Genomic DNA, 16,368 nt, shown 5'->3' with positions numbered 1-16,368 from the left:
AATACACACACAAAAATATTACTGCAAACTTTGAAAAAATGCTGGTGGTAAAATATGTGCATGCAAAGAGTTAAAATACCAGCATTTAAAATACCCTGTGGTGTCTAGTTTTGAAAAATATATGGTTTTGTTGGGCACACTGAAATGGCCTGGCTCAAAGATGTACCAAATAGGGCATGGGCAGTGGATCCCAAATGCCAAAGTTCAACATTGAAAAAAGCGCATGCCCCAAATGTGGCCCTTTTGCCCCAAAACAGCCAGGCAAAATCATTCATGTGAGGTATCGCTGTACTCAGGAGATGTTGCTGAACACATATTGGGGTGTTTTGTGATAGTGACATATACGAGAACATTTTAATTCATACCTGAATTAAAATGTGTGTGGAAAACCAAATGCAAAAAAATGACTACCACAAAGTTTGACAAAGACTGGTGGTAGATATGGTGCATGGAAAGAGTTAAAATACTAGCATTTGAAATACCCTGGGGTGTCTAGTTTTCAAAAATATATGGGTTTATTGGGCACACTGAAATGGCTCGACTCAAAGATGTAACAAATAGGGCATGGGCAGTGGATCCCCAAATGCCAAAGTTCAACATTGAAAAATGCGCATGCCCCAAATGTGGCCCTTTTGCCCCCAAACAGCCAGGCAAAATCATTCATGTGGGGTATCGCTGCGCTCAGGAGATGTTGCTGAACACATATTGGGGTGTTTTGTGATAGTGACATAAACTAGAACATTTTAATTCATACCTGAAGTAAAATGTGTATGACAAAACAAATGCAAAAAAATGACTACCATAAAGTTTGACAAAGACTGGTGGTAGATATGGTGCATGGAAAGAGTTAAAATACTAGCATTTGGAATACCCTGGGCTGTCTAGTTTTCAAAAATATATGACTTGATGGGGTAAATTGCATTGGCCGGGTTCAAAGATACCCGAAATGGCACATGGGGGGAAGAATTACCAGATTTGGAAAAAATGGCTTTGAAATAGCAAAACGCTACCTGTACTTATTGCCCCATAATGGGTAGAAAAAAGCAAAAAAACATAAAAACATTGGGTATTTCTAAACTCAGGACAAATAGTAGAAACTATTTAGCAGGTTTTTTCATTACCTTTTATAGATGAGTAAAAGATTTTTCAACTAAAAGTTAGAAACAGTCATTTTTTTCTAAATTTTTCACCATATTTTATAATTTTTTTAATAGTAAATAATATGATACAATCAAAACAATGTCATCTAAAGAAAGCCCTTCTTGTCCTGAAAAAAACAATATCTAATGTGTGTGGGTTCAGTAAACGGGAAAGAAGAAAATTACAGCTAAACACAAGCAGCGCAGAAATGTTAAAAAGGCCATTGTCACAAAGGGTACAAAAAGTAAAATCAGCCTTTGTCTCGAAGGGGTTAAATAACCCTGGCCTATATTGCACGCCATGACCTTCATTGGCCTCCACACACGTGTATGTGCAAAATATACATGTATGTACAACCACATTTATTGGTTATATATTTAGGTAAGAATTTAATAAAATAAAAATAAGATTGGGCTTTTTGTGGGGGAAGGTCATATTATATGATTATATATTATAAGCTAATTTTAACCTAAACTAGGTATCTATGAATAGCTTAACTTGTCCTAAAACATACAATAAATAGGTTCCCCTAGTATGCTGTGTATTTGATTGTCACTTAAATGTTACGATAGAAAAACTCTGAAAACTGGGCTGACCTTTGACGGTACAAATTGTGCCCTGGCACTCAGGGTTAAAGCAAACAGGGAAAAGAAAAAATGTCGGTGCACTAAGCTAGTCTCAGGCTCAAATAATACAAATGTATAATATAAGGCCTACCAAACAGTGTGAGCATGCTGCAAATACAGTGTGTTGGCTGTACAATGTATACAAAAAACAAAATACCGTCTGCGCTTCTCACCCTAATAAAGTTGGCAACAAATATATAAACATAATATAAATGAGAGGTTTTGGTTATATGAATTGGCCAAAGCATAATTAAGCTCACCCGCCACGTCAAGGCACACTATCAATAGGGTGAGATCCTACTCTCACCTCCTACATAGTGGGCACACAAAGCAGTTTATACTGCTACCAAAACCTTATTAATGTGTTGGGGGAGGTGCAATTAAACCTCCTCCCATTTAACCCCTGGACAGCAAGCTGCAACCAGACTGATGAGGAGCCAACAACCTCAATTCAGCTTCAACTCAGGGTTAAAGCGTAAGATCTGATGCACAGTTGAGTATTTTGTGGCAGTCCAAGGTATCATCATGCAGATGCTGGATTTTGCTCCAAGCCTCCAGTGAATTAGATGGGTCGTTGAATGGTAAAGAGGAAATGTGGTCACCAAGCTGGCAGCAGATAAAAGCTATAGCTAACGTCTTATTCAGGCCACGTACAGGGAGAAGTTCTGTGCGGTTTGGGGAGCTGCTTGGTAGGGATGATTCACTTCCCCCACTGCCATAGTGAAGCAAATCAGTGCTCAATATAATCTGTGTACTCAGAAGGATCCTATTTGCCTCCTTCCTTTTATTTATACACCAGCTATTGGCCACGTGTTTAACTTAAAATAAGCCGCCTTCTGTTTTTTTTAAATAATATTTTTTTAAATAAAGTACATTTTAGCTCCTGAGCTGTTCTCCTAGTCACCACATCTGCATGACGACTTCCCATTCCATCTACGGGACTTGTGGCCAACAATAGTGGGAAATCTTATTAATGCAGTAGGATTGAAAAACTGAAAGACTATATGGAGGGTTTTTAACAACCAGGTGCTGAACCTAAGCCACTGCAGTGAATGGGGGGATGCATCCTGGAACATAGGGGTCCCTTAGAAGCTGGCTTGACTTCTTAAATGCTACATACCTACCGTATTTATTCTCTGACAAAAGAACGCTCTCGTTAGCATTCCACTGGCTTCCTTTTTAACTCGTGTACAATATTGCCACCTTACATATATCTGTTACAGAACATCATGTGTATAACTCATACACGTGCAGTGACATGCTTTCAGATTCCTGGGAGGATCCAAGAATGGATATAATTACACTGGGAAAGTTTCCACCAAAAAAGTTGTGTTTCAAACAAATGGGGTTTTGGCTAGTTAGTTACAAATCCACATGCCCCCTATGGTTGATCTCCCACCTAATCAGATATGGAGCTTATCAGGCTTACTGTATGTGGCTATACTATGAAAACAACAATGCCCTGTTAATAGTTCCTGTATTATTTTCATCAAAATAGTTTTGTCGGAAATGCTTAACTCCATATGTCTTGCTCAGTCATTGAATGTTATAAAATTATTCCAGAGTAGTCTAGTGCAGATTTATTAACGAGGAGGAAGATCAAAGTTTGGGCTTTATATGCATATGCGGGGTTGTCCCAGAGGACAGGAGAGAGTCCAGTAGTGGTGTCCCTCATTGGCTTAGCGGTTGAGATAGCTGTCTAGGTCACCTACTGTAAATGCTTGGGCTGTAAGTAGCAGCTAAATATAACTATGTGAGTTGCTAATTAAGTCTGAAAAGCTTGAAAGACAGATAAGAAAAGCACTTAACTACAGAACTTAACTACAGAATCAACCCATTACAGATGAATTAGTGCAGGTGCAACATCAGTCATACCAGGTGGGCCAGTGGCCATCAGGGTCGCATACTTATACCAACACTTCTAAGAGATCTTTGTTCCCTGTAGGGTGACCACATCAGCTATGTTTTCCAGGACACATATACGTTTTCCATATTGCTGACCAGCCCAGATAAAATGCTGTCCTGCAGTATGGAGGATGTATAACTGACTAATTGGTTCCCTTTCATAGGTCTATACATCGCCCATCCTGCAGGGCAGCACCATGAAATATGAACTCTGTTCCACCACAGCTGTAAGGGAAACATCTCCACAGAGCTACATTACTATCACAAGATGTTCCTCTGTCTTATACAGTCTTCCAAAGGAGTACATTCAAAATCCTGGGCTGAAAAATATTAGTAGGTCTTAGCGTGTAAAATTTCAACAGAATAAAAATTTTACTACGTTATGTGACCTGTATATAAAATTTGCAAAGCAAAACCCAAATTCCATTTAGAAATCCCATGTGATGGAATTAACCCCAAACTGCTCATCACTCACTTGCTCATAGCTAATGAAGTAGAGGTGTCATTGTGTTCCATTCTTATGTAAATGTGCACTTCCTGCTTATTGATGCAAAGACAAACAAATCCCTTTAATATGGTAAATACATTAATCAGACACCATAGAGCAAGGTCAATACAAAGGAGATACATCATGAACAATGTCAAGTGGCCACGATTTAGAGGAATGCATGTTTACACTCAAAGCTTTCTAAAGAAAACCTGTGGACCCTCGTCATTATCATTTGTTTTGTGGCTTTACTTGAATATCTAACTGTAAGCGCCATTTCTTTCAATCCAGGCTGTAATAGAAAAAGGTGCCAAGATGTGTGGTTTTTTTTGGCCACAACAGTTGTGTTGACTTTGTTTTCCTGCTTGTTCACTGATGTTCCATGAATTCTAATGTATGATGAATGCTGATGAGCATACGTGAGCGTTGCTCCTCGACTGCAACCCTGACCAGGTCGTCCCTAAAATGCAGTTTTTACCCTCCAAAAAATCCACCCTTCACTTACCCACCCTTCCACATTTTACTAAATGTAAAAGAAGACATCAAAGTCCCATCTATAGTTCTTTAGTATGACCAGCAATGCATTTACCTTCTACCACCCCCCAACCGCCCTCCGCTCATTGGTGACCTCATATCCAGGTGCTCTGTGTCTTAAAGGCATGCAGTGCCTCCTAATGCAGCCTATGGAGGCTGTACTAACACAAAACAGCCTATATAGCGTAAATGGGCCAGTTGAGGAGATAGAAGATCTCCCCTGTAACTAGCCCATTGAGGAGAGGGATACTGGGGAGCTGCCCCCTGGTTTGGGAGCAAGGGGACTGCCAGCCCCCGGACCTGCTGGCCAGAATATTTCTCTGAGTATGACCCATTCTATGGTTTTTCCTATTTTATTTATTTTAAAATTATGGAAGAAATAAAGAATATATTTTTATTCTGAAGAGCCTCTGATACCATCTATGTTTGTGAGTGTATCCATATCACACATTTATTATCCCTTTTTTTACGTGATTACACTATTATAATTTTTTCCCCACATGTACATGCGCCCCTATGTCTGTTGTATCTATGACCCATTCTACCCTCAATGTTTGCCTATGGAACTGGCTGCCTAAATAATTATGTGGGATGTCCACATACCTATATTGATTATATATATATATACGCACAGTATCTGCTAAATAAGTAATGTATATGTATATGTATGTAGGCTCTTGCATTTCTGTTTGGTTTTTTAATATTGATGGCATGATAAGTTGAGGATTTTTGTTGTGCAATGGCCTAAAGCAGCACCCTGCTGATGGGTGCAAGGCTTCACACTGTTCCATACATTTCCGTACTAGAAATATTGTTTCTGGACATGAACAAAATATATACCATATATTTCTATTGTATATCAGAGAAGAACTGCAGCTGTAAGCAGTTTTATCTAGGCATAGATTAATTGTTTACAGTACGGTAAGCGCGACTGCCATAAATCTACTCAGGCCTGTGTACATACATGTTATATACCAAGGAGCCTGTCAGAGTGAAGATTAAAATCTGTTTACATAGAAGAGAATTTCCTTGGAATTTCAAGCTGATTTAACTTATTCCACGCATCTGGATGTCGCTGGAATGTCCAGAAATGAGACATCCGCATATTTATACAGTGTTACGGATTTATAGGTATCACATATAAATTTACGAGCCATTAACTGGCCTTTTATTTCCTGTCGCTGTAGCCTACTCAGCCTGATTAAGGATTACATTTAAAGATAGCTGGAGGGTTCATTGGAAAATTCAACATAATTGCTCATTTTTCATTTAGCTGGCATCGCCTAGTTTTTTTTTTTTACAACCAACAAACCAGAGCTATAACACTAAAAAAAACTGTAAAATGCTAGATCTGTTAACTAACAATATACATGCAAAAACGACTCTGCCCAGGTCATTGGCACAATTTATTTGAGGTTGCGCATCTTCACTGATATCCTAAGGTCTGATGCATGCTGAGGAGTAGGCGTACAAGTTGTTCAAACGCATCTCTCTGTAAGTATTTTCTTTCTGCTGCGGACGAACCTGGCTCAGCTTCTGCATGGCTCACAAGAATAGAAAAAGATGTCCTTTGGCAGTACAACTTGTCAGTGTCTCCATAAAGGCAGCCAGTTTGTCATACAGGCATGACCTGCCACAAATCACAGCTGAATTTATTAACTTTAACTGATGACCTACAATAGGGTGAGGGGAGGACTAAAAAGGACAATCGGACAATTGGCACCTTGTCTGCACTGATTTTAACAGTCGGGGCTACTGCCTGAAACATTCTGTGTTTTACTTGCAGTTCCACAACCAGCCACTAGGATGTAAGAATAATTTTTACACCGTAACTGCATTCTTCCTGCATCCTAACGTTCTATGCAGTCCTGCATCGGCCAGGTATGGATTGCGTGCATTGGCTATTGTTCCCATTCTCCTAATTGCCAAATCATTTGGACACTATTATGGGGCTTCTAGTCTGGGCTCCATGGGTTGAATGGTGCCAGCTCTCCACGGCACTCTGTTGCCAAGTTCTTTTTTGCAGAAAGAACAGCTGAAGCATATCATTGTCTTTCCCTGAGCACCAAGCCAAGCCTGGGACAAAAATCCATGGGACAAAAATCCATGGGACAAAAATGAGTCACACACAGCTTGCTGCATAATAGAGACTCAAACTGTGACAGCCCCAGACCAAAATTACTACTGCCGCTATTCCAGTCTTTGCTGTGGCACTTGTTGATTTGTAGGGAGCTCAATAATTATTACATTACGTTTATTTATATGGCGCCAGCTGATTACGTAGCCATTTACAATCCGAGTCGGTAGGATACATTTAAAATCACAAACAATAACAAACTGGTACAAAAGGAGAAAAGGGTCCCTGCTCTTGTGAGCTTGCAATCTAATTGGAGAAAATTATTACATGATTATAGACACAAATCTGAAATGATAAAGCATCATAGACAGATACGTATAGATTTATATTACATATTTTAATATATGTCTCTGTTAGTCAATTTGTTATGTTACATACTACTTGTTATGTCCCGTCCACCCATTGTACAGCGCTACGGAATTTGATGGTGCTATATAAAACAATAAATAATAATAATGTGTGTGCTTATGAATAGTGCTGTATAATTATACATGCATAGTTCTAAAACCTAAATAATCAAATAAATAGAATATATAAATAAAAAAATATTTAGTGTAGATGTGATATAAGAAGGAATGTGAGTCCAGTCTCTCCCAGCCCCCTCTCTCCCCCAATAAACCCTCTGGACTGTCACATAGGAGGGGGAGTTGAGGGAGGCATAATAATATTTACTGTGTCCTCCCCTTCATTGTAACTCGAGTCTGGGATATAACACTTCATTTACCCCCCTCCTGTGTTTGTCACCCCCCCTCCACCTCCTTCACTGCCCCCTCAGTCCATCAGAGGCAACATTCACATTGAGTGTGGGAGATGCAGACTGAATCAGCTCTACACTGAGCAGAGACACTGGAATATACTGCGCATATGAGATTTACACTGTACACATTATACCGCACATATCCATTAGATACGCTGCACACATATAGTGACATTCATATTATATAGCATCACACACACTACATTGGATGCACTCATACACTACAACTCATCACATCCTAACACAGAGGTGACACGCAACTTGTGCTGTATACTAACACTCAGCCCTATATACAGGATTTTAGAGCTTGCACTGACCCTACTCATTCTGGATGTAAGGCGTTACCTCCAAGAAGCAGAGGACGCTCACAATGTTTGGTAAGTGATATTTACTGGGAATAGGACAGCTGGTATTGTTATAAAGCATTTGTCTCTTTCATACCCTTCATCTCTCTTTTACCCTCTCATGATCACCCTTCTTTCTTTCCACCCGTATTCTGTAACGATGCATAGGGCAAATGTATTTCAAAGAAGGAGAAACAAGAGGTCATAATCTGAAACTAGGGGTTTAGATGTTTTGTAAGAAAGTCTTACTTTACTAAGAGGGTGGTGGATGAGTGGACCAGCCGCTCTGCAGAAGTGGTAGAGGCTAATGCAGAGAGGGAATTTAAACATGCATGGGATAGGCGTATGGCTCCTGGATCTAGGAGAAGTAAAAAAAAAAAAATAGGCAGACCAGATGGGTCAAAAGGGTCTTATGTACTCCAACTTATCCTAGCAATATATATATAGATATATATATATATATATAAATCTATGAGTCTACTTGTCAGTCTTTATATCTATTGGTACATGGTCTGGCCTATGTTTACTGTATTGTGTATATTTGTTAGATACATATAAATCTTGCTTTGTTAGGTTATGTAGTAACAATAAACTTTGATACAAATTAACTTTTTATCAACGTATGCATGTTAGCATAGGTGCATACAATCAGATTCACAAACACAATTGCTGTATAACTTACCCCCCTTATCCCACCACTTTTATCTTTGGGGTAACTCAAGGTCTATAACAATTTTTTTTAAGCCCCCTTTTTTTTTTGCCGAAATATCATTGTGATTGTGTATGTGTTGCAATGTAGCATTTTGAAATCGGGATGATAAGCGATACTGCCAAAAACACAAGGGTTTGGGGCAAACAATGCGAAACACCATATTAAGGTCTTATCTGTTTACCCTTGCAAATCAACTTCCAAAGACAACTTGGAGTGTTTTTCCTCTGTGGTGCATGCGTATTGTTTGGCTATGATCTAGGAATATTTGTGTGATCTGATTTTGCTGCCCTGCAAATTTTTGTGTCCTTAGAATTCTTGGATAGTTTGTATGTGATTTTTGGCACTGAGATATCTTCCTTTTATCAGAACCACACATTTCTAAAGTTTTGAGCTGTAGGAGGTATGGGGGGGGGGGTTATCTTACCAGTGTAGTACGAAGGGTTAAAAAGAAATAGATATTTTAATAATTTGTGGAATGTAACGAGTCGAATGATGTGGCACAATTCAAAAATGTGCATCGGATCGCTTTATTCTCAAAAATGCAATGTGTGGAAGGCCATGGCGCCATTCAGAACATGCGCAGAACAATAGAGGACGCATTGCGCCATACAGCATGTTTCATGCCTAGGATCTTTATGCATCAAGTGTGTTGTGTGGACCCATGCAGCTGCCATCAATGTAGTCTTGCATTGAGTTAAATATTATTGAGGCACTCTGTAACACATGCTAACATTGCCAAGCTCACTGTTTAGTGATTAATGCCCATAACAAGCCCCTGTGTTAATGGTCTCATATAAAGAAAGGACCTCTGAATCTTAAAGTGTCGCGCAGAACACTATTATCCTTGGATAAGTAAAAGCTGGAGTCTTTAGTCTATTGGCAAACATAGAAAGGATGATAAATCCACATATGATTTTAGGACCTCATCTGAAGAAGAGACCTCTAAGGCCCCAACAGGCCTTAGAGGTCTCAGCCCAACAGAAGATACTAACTTCATCTTCTTTTGGGCTAATACGGCTATAGCCATTTTCCATGTTCTATCATATAAACAGCATTGTTTGGTTAAGCTGTCATTACTTAAAAGGTTTAAAAAATCATGAAAAACCACTTAAAGTTTTAAGAAGATTTAGTTGCTGCTACAGCAACAATGGATTTATCCCATCAGTGCCATCTCCTTGTCACATGACTAAGCTAGCAACTTTTTTCCTCAATGGGAAAACTGTCTTTCTGAACAATAGCTTTCAAATGTCTTCCCTAGGTTAATGAAACCACTTTTGCGATACGATTACTTGATATTGTGAAGTTCTATAGATATGTTATCTTTATTAGGCCCTTTTGTTTAGTTGGACTGAGTTACTCAAGTAGTATAAACAGTTACAGATTACCGTAGATAAGTTTTAGCGGTAGTGTCACTGATTTACTTGGTATTTATCGCCAAAAACGGACAAAGCCCCCAAAACATTATGTTTTATGTGTTAAATGGGTTAAAGTACAACTCCTGCCAGATGTTTTTTTATTTATTATTATATAAATTACTTTATAATGCGTGTAATTGTGTTGAAATATTTAGCCTAAACTTTCCAATGGAAACCAAGATCCCCGGCAGCCGGTGGCAGAGCCAGCGTTATCTAATGAACTTCATGTAAACTCTACATAGGTGTATTTAGTGTATTGACGGGTAAAATGAGGGAGGGAATTACAATATTGGGATTTCTGACTGACGGTGGATTTGTGAACAGGCAAAGACATCATATCACTGCTTACGATAGCGGAATCGGCCTAGCTGACGATAAACTGGATTGAGATCATGTGTTCGCTTACGACCAGATCTGCTCATGTCATGGTAGCACCTCAGGCCACCATAGTGAGTGATGTTGCACTATATCAGGTTGCTATGGTATTTCCATAACAACCAGTACAGTTGATGAGAACCGTCCAACGTACAACAACATGAGCACCGAAATCCACAGCGAAATTAGTGGGGATGGAGCTCGGGACAACTTGCAGATCCTGAGAGTTGCCGAGGAACAGTGAATAGGCCAAATCCTATTTAGCGCTTTTTAAATTCCATTGTCTGTGCCTTGAAAGCTCCCTAAGTCTCATATGTTATCATTCACCATTGTTGTCAATTTACCATTCTTAGCAGTGTGTCAAGTGTTAATTTGATTATTCATGTTCAGATTTCTCAAGACTACACAACCCTCCCCCTACCTTTGTAATTTTATAGACACAGAAGCTCGTAATAAAATCAGTTGGCCTTCATCTTTGAGCACCTCTCTTTAAAGTCTGTTCACCAAAGACATAGATTGCTCTTAATGTTTGGATATGAGAATTTGTCCTAGGGAAACACCCTGAGCTCCTAAAAAAGAGACATTAGAGGAGAAAAGAGGACCAGATGTGTGTATCAACTAAAGAGGTTGAGCTGGTCCTATATCATATGTAGCTCAATAAGTAATGAGTAAGATACCTCTCAAACGATAGTATATAGGTCCAAACGTCCAATGTGGACCTTCTTGCAGGAGAAGCTCACTAGGGCTTGTCCTTGTTAATATAAAGTGATAGAGAGTTGAAATGTTTAATTCTCCTGATAAATCTCTTTAGTAAATACACCCCTCTGTCCACCTTTCATCCCTTGATGTCCATATTGTCTTAGAGCCTAACAATATTATTTGTGTAATATATTGTTGTGTAATTTGTTGACCAGTCTTTTTTTATTCTGGGAACCATTCAACCATTTTAGTAGCTCTTCCCCGAACTCTCTCCAGAATGTCAATAACCTTCTGGAGATGGAGTCTTGAGAACTGTGTGCTAGGTGAGCTCTGATCAAAGATCTGTAAAGTGGCAGAACCACATCTCTCTTTCTGCTATTAATGCCTCTAGCTATACAACCTGACACCCTGCTTGTTCTTTAGAAGGCTTTATTGCATTACCTGTTTAGCTTTAAATCCTCAGAAATAATTACTCCTAAGTCCCTCTCTTCTGTTATTACTGACAGAACAGTGCCCCCAATGCTGTATTGGGATTTTATATCCCAAGTGCATCATTTTATGTTTATCAACATTAAACTGCAGCTGCCATATTGCCATAATTTACTTAAATAATTTGCTATTTAGTATGTTCCACCAGGAATACCTTTCCAGCTGCAGACCTTTGTATCATCTGCAAAAAGGAATACCTTACCATAAGATACTTCTGTAATATAGGTAATATATTAAAGATATTATAAAGTATGGGTCCCAGTACTGACCCCTGACATAACACACCAGTAACAATAGCTTTCTCTGAAGAGACACCATTCACTACAACCTTCTGTCTTCCTCAACCCCTCCGGTGGCAGATCGGGTGCTACGAGGGCTGCCACCTGCAGGATATGCCCAGCTGCACACCACATGAGCGTAACATATCCAGCCTGTGGTGGCACTCATGTCATCAGGTGGCCACTGGCCTTAAAGTGCCAGGATTGCCTTATAATTGCCAATCCGGTCCTGAATCCCTGTAAAGAATTTAGGAAATCTCTACTGCTGGCTGCCCCGGCTGTTTCCATTTTCTAGTCTACATCGGGAAGATTAAAGTACTTGGTCCACTAAAAAGTATCTCGATTTTCTTTCGACACCCAGTAGGAAACAAAGAGCTTCTATCATCAGAATCGCCCCATGGGGTACAATTACCTTAGGCCGACAAAGAGACGCTTATCTATAGGTTTGACAAAGTTTTGAGACGGGCTCGTTTGCATGAACGGAAGCGCATAGAGACTGCTGCAGCTGTTGTGTGGTTTAGGTGGTTTTACAATTTCGTTTTGACTAAACGGAGTGAGCACAGAAAGCGCGTAGCAAAGGTAAATTCTTCACATTCATAATATGACCATAATACGCCTCCCACTAAATGATACTGGTGATATAATGTGCAAATGTATCTGTGTAGTGCATATTTTCCTCACTGTGTGGGGAGGACTTATAGAAAGGGCAATAGGAGGCATTGTAAAGGGAAGCTATATGAGCAATATAAGTAGTTAATTATAAGGAGAGGTAATATGAGTAATAACGCACATGATGAGGAGGGGTTATGCGGAGTAATAGGAGAAGTTATAGGGATGGGCTATACGGTGGAATTATAGAGAGGCGTTATATGGAGTAATAGGTGGGGTTAGAAGGAGTGGAATATTCTTATTGTATATTATATTCTGGTTATTATATTTTTATGTAGCACCAACTGGCGCTGTAATGCTGTACAATAAAGTTATACAACATACAGCATATTGAGTCATAGAAGACGTGGAGGGGCCGGCTCGCTGGAGCTTATGGGGTAATAGTCGGTGTTACAGGGAGGGGTTGCTTGGAGTAATGGCAGGATTTATAGGGAGAGGCAGAGTGGACTATTTAACGCAATAGTCCTTTTTAAGATGAATAAATTGTGCAAGCAGACAGCTAAACACGGATATTTATAGTGACGGCAAAGATATAAGAACAAAACTGCAATGTATTACTGAGAAAGATCCTCTGTGGATTATCTAATGGGTAGGTTAATGCATACGATAGCTGTCCTGTGCCTTTAAACTTACGCAACGTCCCCTTTGAAAATGCATTGAAGGATTCTGCAAATACCCCCCTCCATATGAATTTGCCCCTTTGCCCACCCCCAGCTATCTGCCATGCAGAAGGGGTGTTTGCCAAATACATCTCCTGACACCTGACCAGTCAGGTCCACAGCTGGCTCAACCAGCGTTACGGGGGTCCAAGCACTCCGATTGATTGACTACAGAGCATGTGTCCTGTTGCAGCCCTGGAGCTGCAGCTTCTACATAAGGTATTTTGTTTCACTTTTTAAAGAATGCCTATTAATGTACCCACAAGGTCATCTCATACATTAAACTGCCCCTCTAAGTACATTAACCAGATAGAAACATGTTGGATTTGTTTCTGTATCAAGGAAGATTTAATAAAATACAATAGCACGGATCCTTCAGTTTTCAATGAAAATGCCATTTGTACTTTTATCGTGGCGACACGTGACACTAGTGTACTCATGGCCCCAGAATGGGTTAACAGTAACCTGAGAGGTGCGCTGTTGCTTGAGGTGGCTTCCTCCCCTGGGCTGTCACACCTTAGTTAGTTGTGGCTGGTATGTGGTTCCAGAATCAGGGCTGTACCGGCACGCAGTGGCTTGTGTGTGATCAGTGGGGTGGAGGAGAGACTCCCAGGAGATGCTGATGGAGGGACGGACTGAGGCAGGAGGGTGACGCTACTAGGTGCGGGCTCAGGTAAGGACTACTCATTGAGATGTGGGTCATATTGATAGAGATAAAAGGGGCGACAAAAGGAAAGCTGGAGGGTAAAGCCAAGAGCGGAGAAGACTCGGTAGATGAGTGCCTGGAGGGGAGGCAAGGACGGCTGTGGAAAGGAGGGTAGAGTTTACGAAATCAGGGTCAGGAGGGTAAGTACAGAAACGTAAGGCAAAAAAGGGGGGTTGGGGTAGAAAACAAAGGTTGAGCAGACATTACACTAAAAGGAGGCTGGGGTGGCGTAGATTGCAAGAGGGTAAGGGGCAGTAAGGTGGGTAAGGCAAGGGGTATAAGGAGTGGAGAGGGGGTACGAGTAAAAACCAACCAACCATTATTTAACCTTACAGCTATTTCACCCCAATTTGGAGATCTTTGGATTCTGCATAACAATGTCTGTGATGGGGGGGGGTTACAGAATTACAAAGGAAAGGGTGTTAGGGGAGTTTCAGAATGTTTGGGGTTGGAACAAGCTCAGTGAAACTGTGACCTAATTATTCCTCATATGCAGAGCGGTTAATCACTGCTAGAGCCGCTCTATAGCAACGCCTGTTATACTAACTCCCATGACCAACAGGCAGCGTCCGGCTGGTTGAGGCTTCCTTGAGTTGGATAGTTCCCTGTTGGCTACAATAACATCCAATACATCCATCTTTAATGAATAATTCCAACCACATAGACATTAGCCATGAACTCACTGGCTGCCTGGATGTGATGGGATTTAAAATTCACACTAGCTGATATGACAAGGATGAATTTCCTCATTTATAACACGACAAACACGAAAATGACTTGCAGTTAATGTCTACATGGAAAGTATACAGACGGGGAAGCCGCATGTATAGACTTTAGATTATAGATACTTCCTGAATTGAAATATGCAGAAGCGATTGTATATAATGTTGGCATGCTATTTTCTATTTTTTTTGTAAAAGACACCAGATTAGCGTAAAATAATAGTAACAATAGGCATGTTATTTTGTTATATTACTTCTTATTGTTTTTTATAGCGCCATCATATTCCGTAGCGCTGTACAATGGGTAGACAGGACATAATAAGTAGTATATAATAATAATAATAATAATAATATAATAATAATTGTAGTATAATAACAATTTGAGGAGGGCCCTGCTCAAAGAAGCTTACAATCTATTCAAAGCATTTATACTGATCTCTGTCTGTACAGACGGAGGTATATTCCGGTACGCAACTTTTATTTTCACGGGTGGCGTAGAGAAGGACAAACATTGTTAAATGCGTCTAGGTAACTATTGGCAAATATTAGCAGCTGAATGGGGACGGGGAATTTGCATAGGTTCTTGTCTCTGTGACATTGTTTGTTGGCCGCGGGAGCCACTTAATATATACAGAGGTTGTTTGCATGATGGCTGTGTCAGATATTTAAATAACACGCTCGCTACTTGTTAGTAAGATACTCATCAGCAGTTGAGAGCAATCTGTTGGGCTTTTGTATTAGTTTCACATGTTGCGTAACTCATGAAGGAATCGGAAAATATACGTTGTATTATTGTTAATTTAGCTTTAAATTAGGAATCAGTGCTGTATTTAACTTTGGTGCTGCACTGTGTCTAACACAGGTCATTGGCACCAACTGTCCTGGGCTATTGACATCATATCTGACATGACATCATATCATATTTCACGCCGCAGGGTGAAACAACGCTCTGGAGGCTCATCAGTAATCTCCCTTTTAACTGGTCCATTGATTGACTCTCTGTTATGTGGCCCCCCTTGGACCTGCCACCCTAAGCCACAACCTAATAGTAATGTTCCAATAAACGTTGTATTCATCGACAGAATCTGGAAGTCGCCATTGTAGGCAGACATTCCAAACTCAATCACCACACTGAGACACCACTTTACGGCAAGGAGGACAATGTCCTACTAATGAAGTCGCTTTACCGCCCTACTTTAATTAGTTAGAGATTCCTTTTAGGTGATTAAGACTTCTATTGTATATCACAAGTATAGTAAGAACTTTCACGAATAGGTCAGGGACGGTATCTAGTAGATTAAATCAAGACCAAAAACACACAAAAAAGCCAATTAACACTATATTTTGAAAAGGTTTCAAAGAAGACTTTACTTGCTCTCTCTAGTTTGTGATCTGTTGTTTTATTCTCTCCCCTAAGGTTTAATCACATAAAGACAACGAAGAACCTTTTAGTTCCTAATGGCAACAACCACTCGAAGTCTGCTTTGGTGTCACATGAGGGAACATTTTACATGATCGGCAGTTCCAGGGACTGTGTTTAAATGCTACATTTAATTACAAAGGGTTAAATTTAGAAGTAGATCGAAGGAGTGGATGATATAATCTTATTTTGTAAGGCAGGGTTTTGGTAGGTATGTTTACATGATTAGTGATGGATTTGGAAAGCAGAATTGTAAATGTAAATGAGGTGGCGGAATCAGGTCTGCCCCCTGCC

The sequence above is a fragment of the Sceloporus occidentalis genome, unplaced genomic scaffold, assembly GCF_023333645.1.
Source record: "Sceloporus occidentalis isolate IW3139 unplaced genomic scaffold, rSceOcc1.0.p SCAF_174, whole genome shotgun sequence".
NCBI classification, from domain to species: domain Eukaryota; kingdom Metazoa; phylum Chordata; class Lepidosauria; order Squamata; family Phrynosomatidae; genus Sceloporus; species Sceloporus occidentalis.
This window is presented reverse-complemented; position numbering follows the sequence as displayed.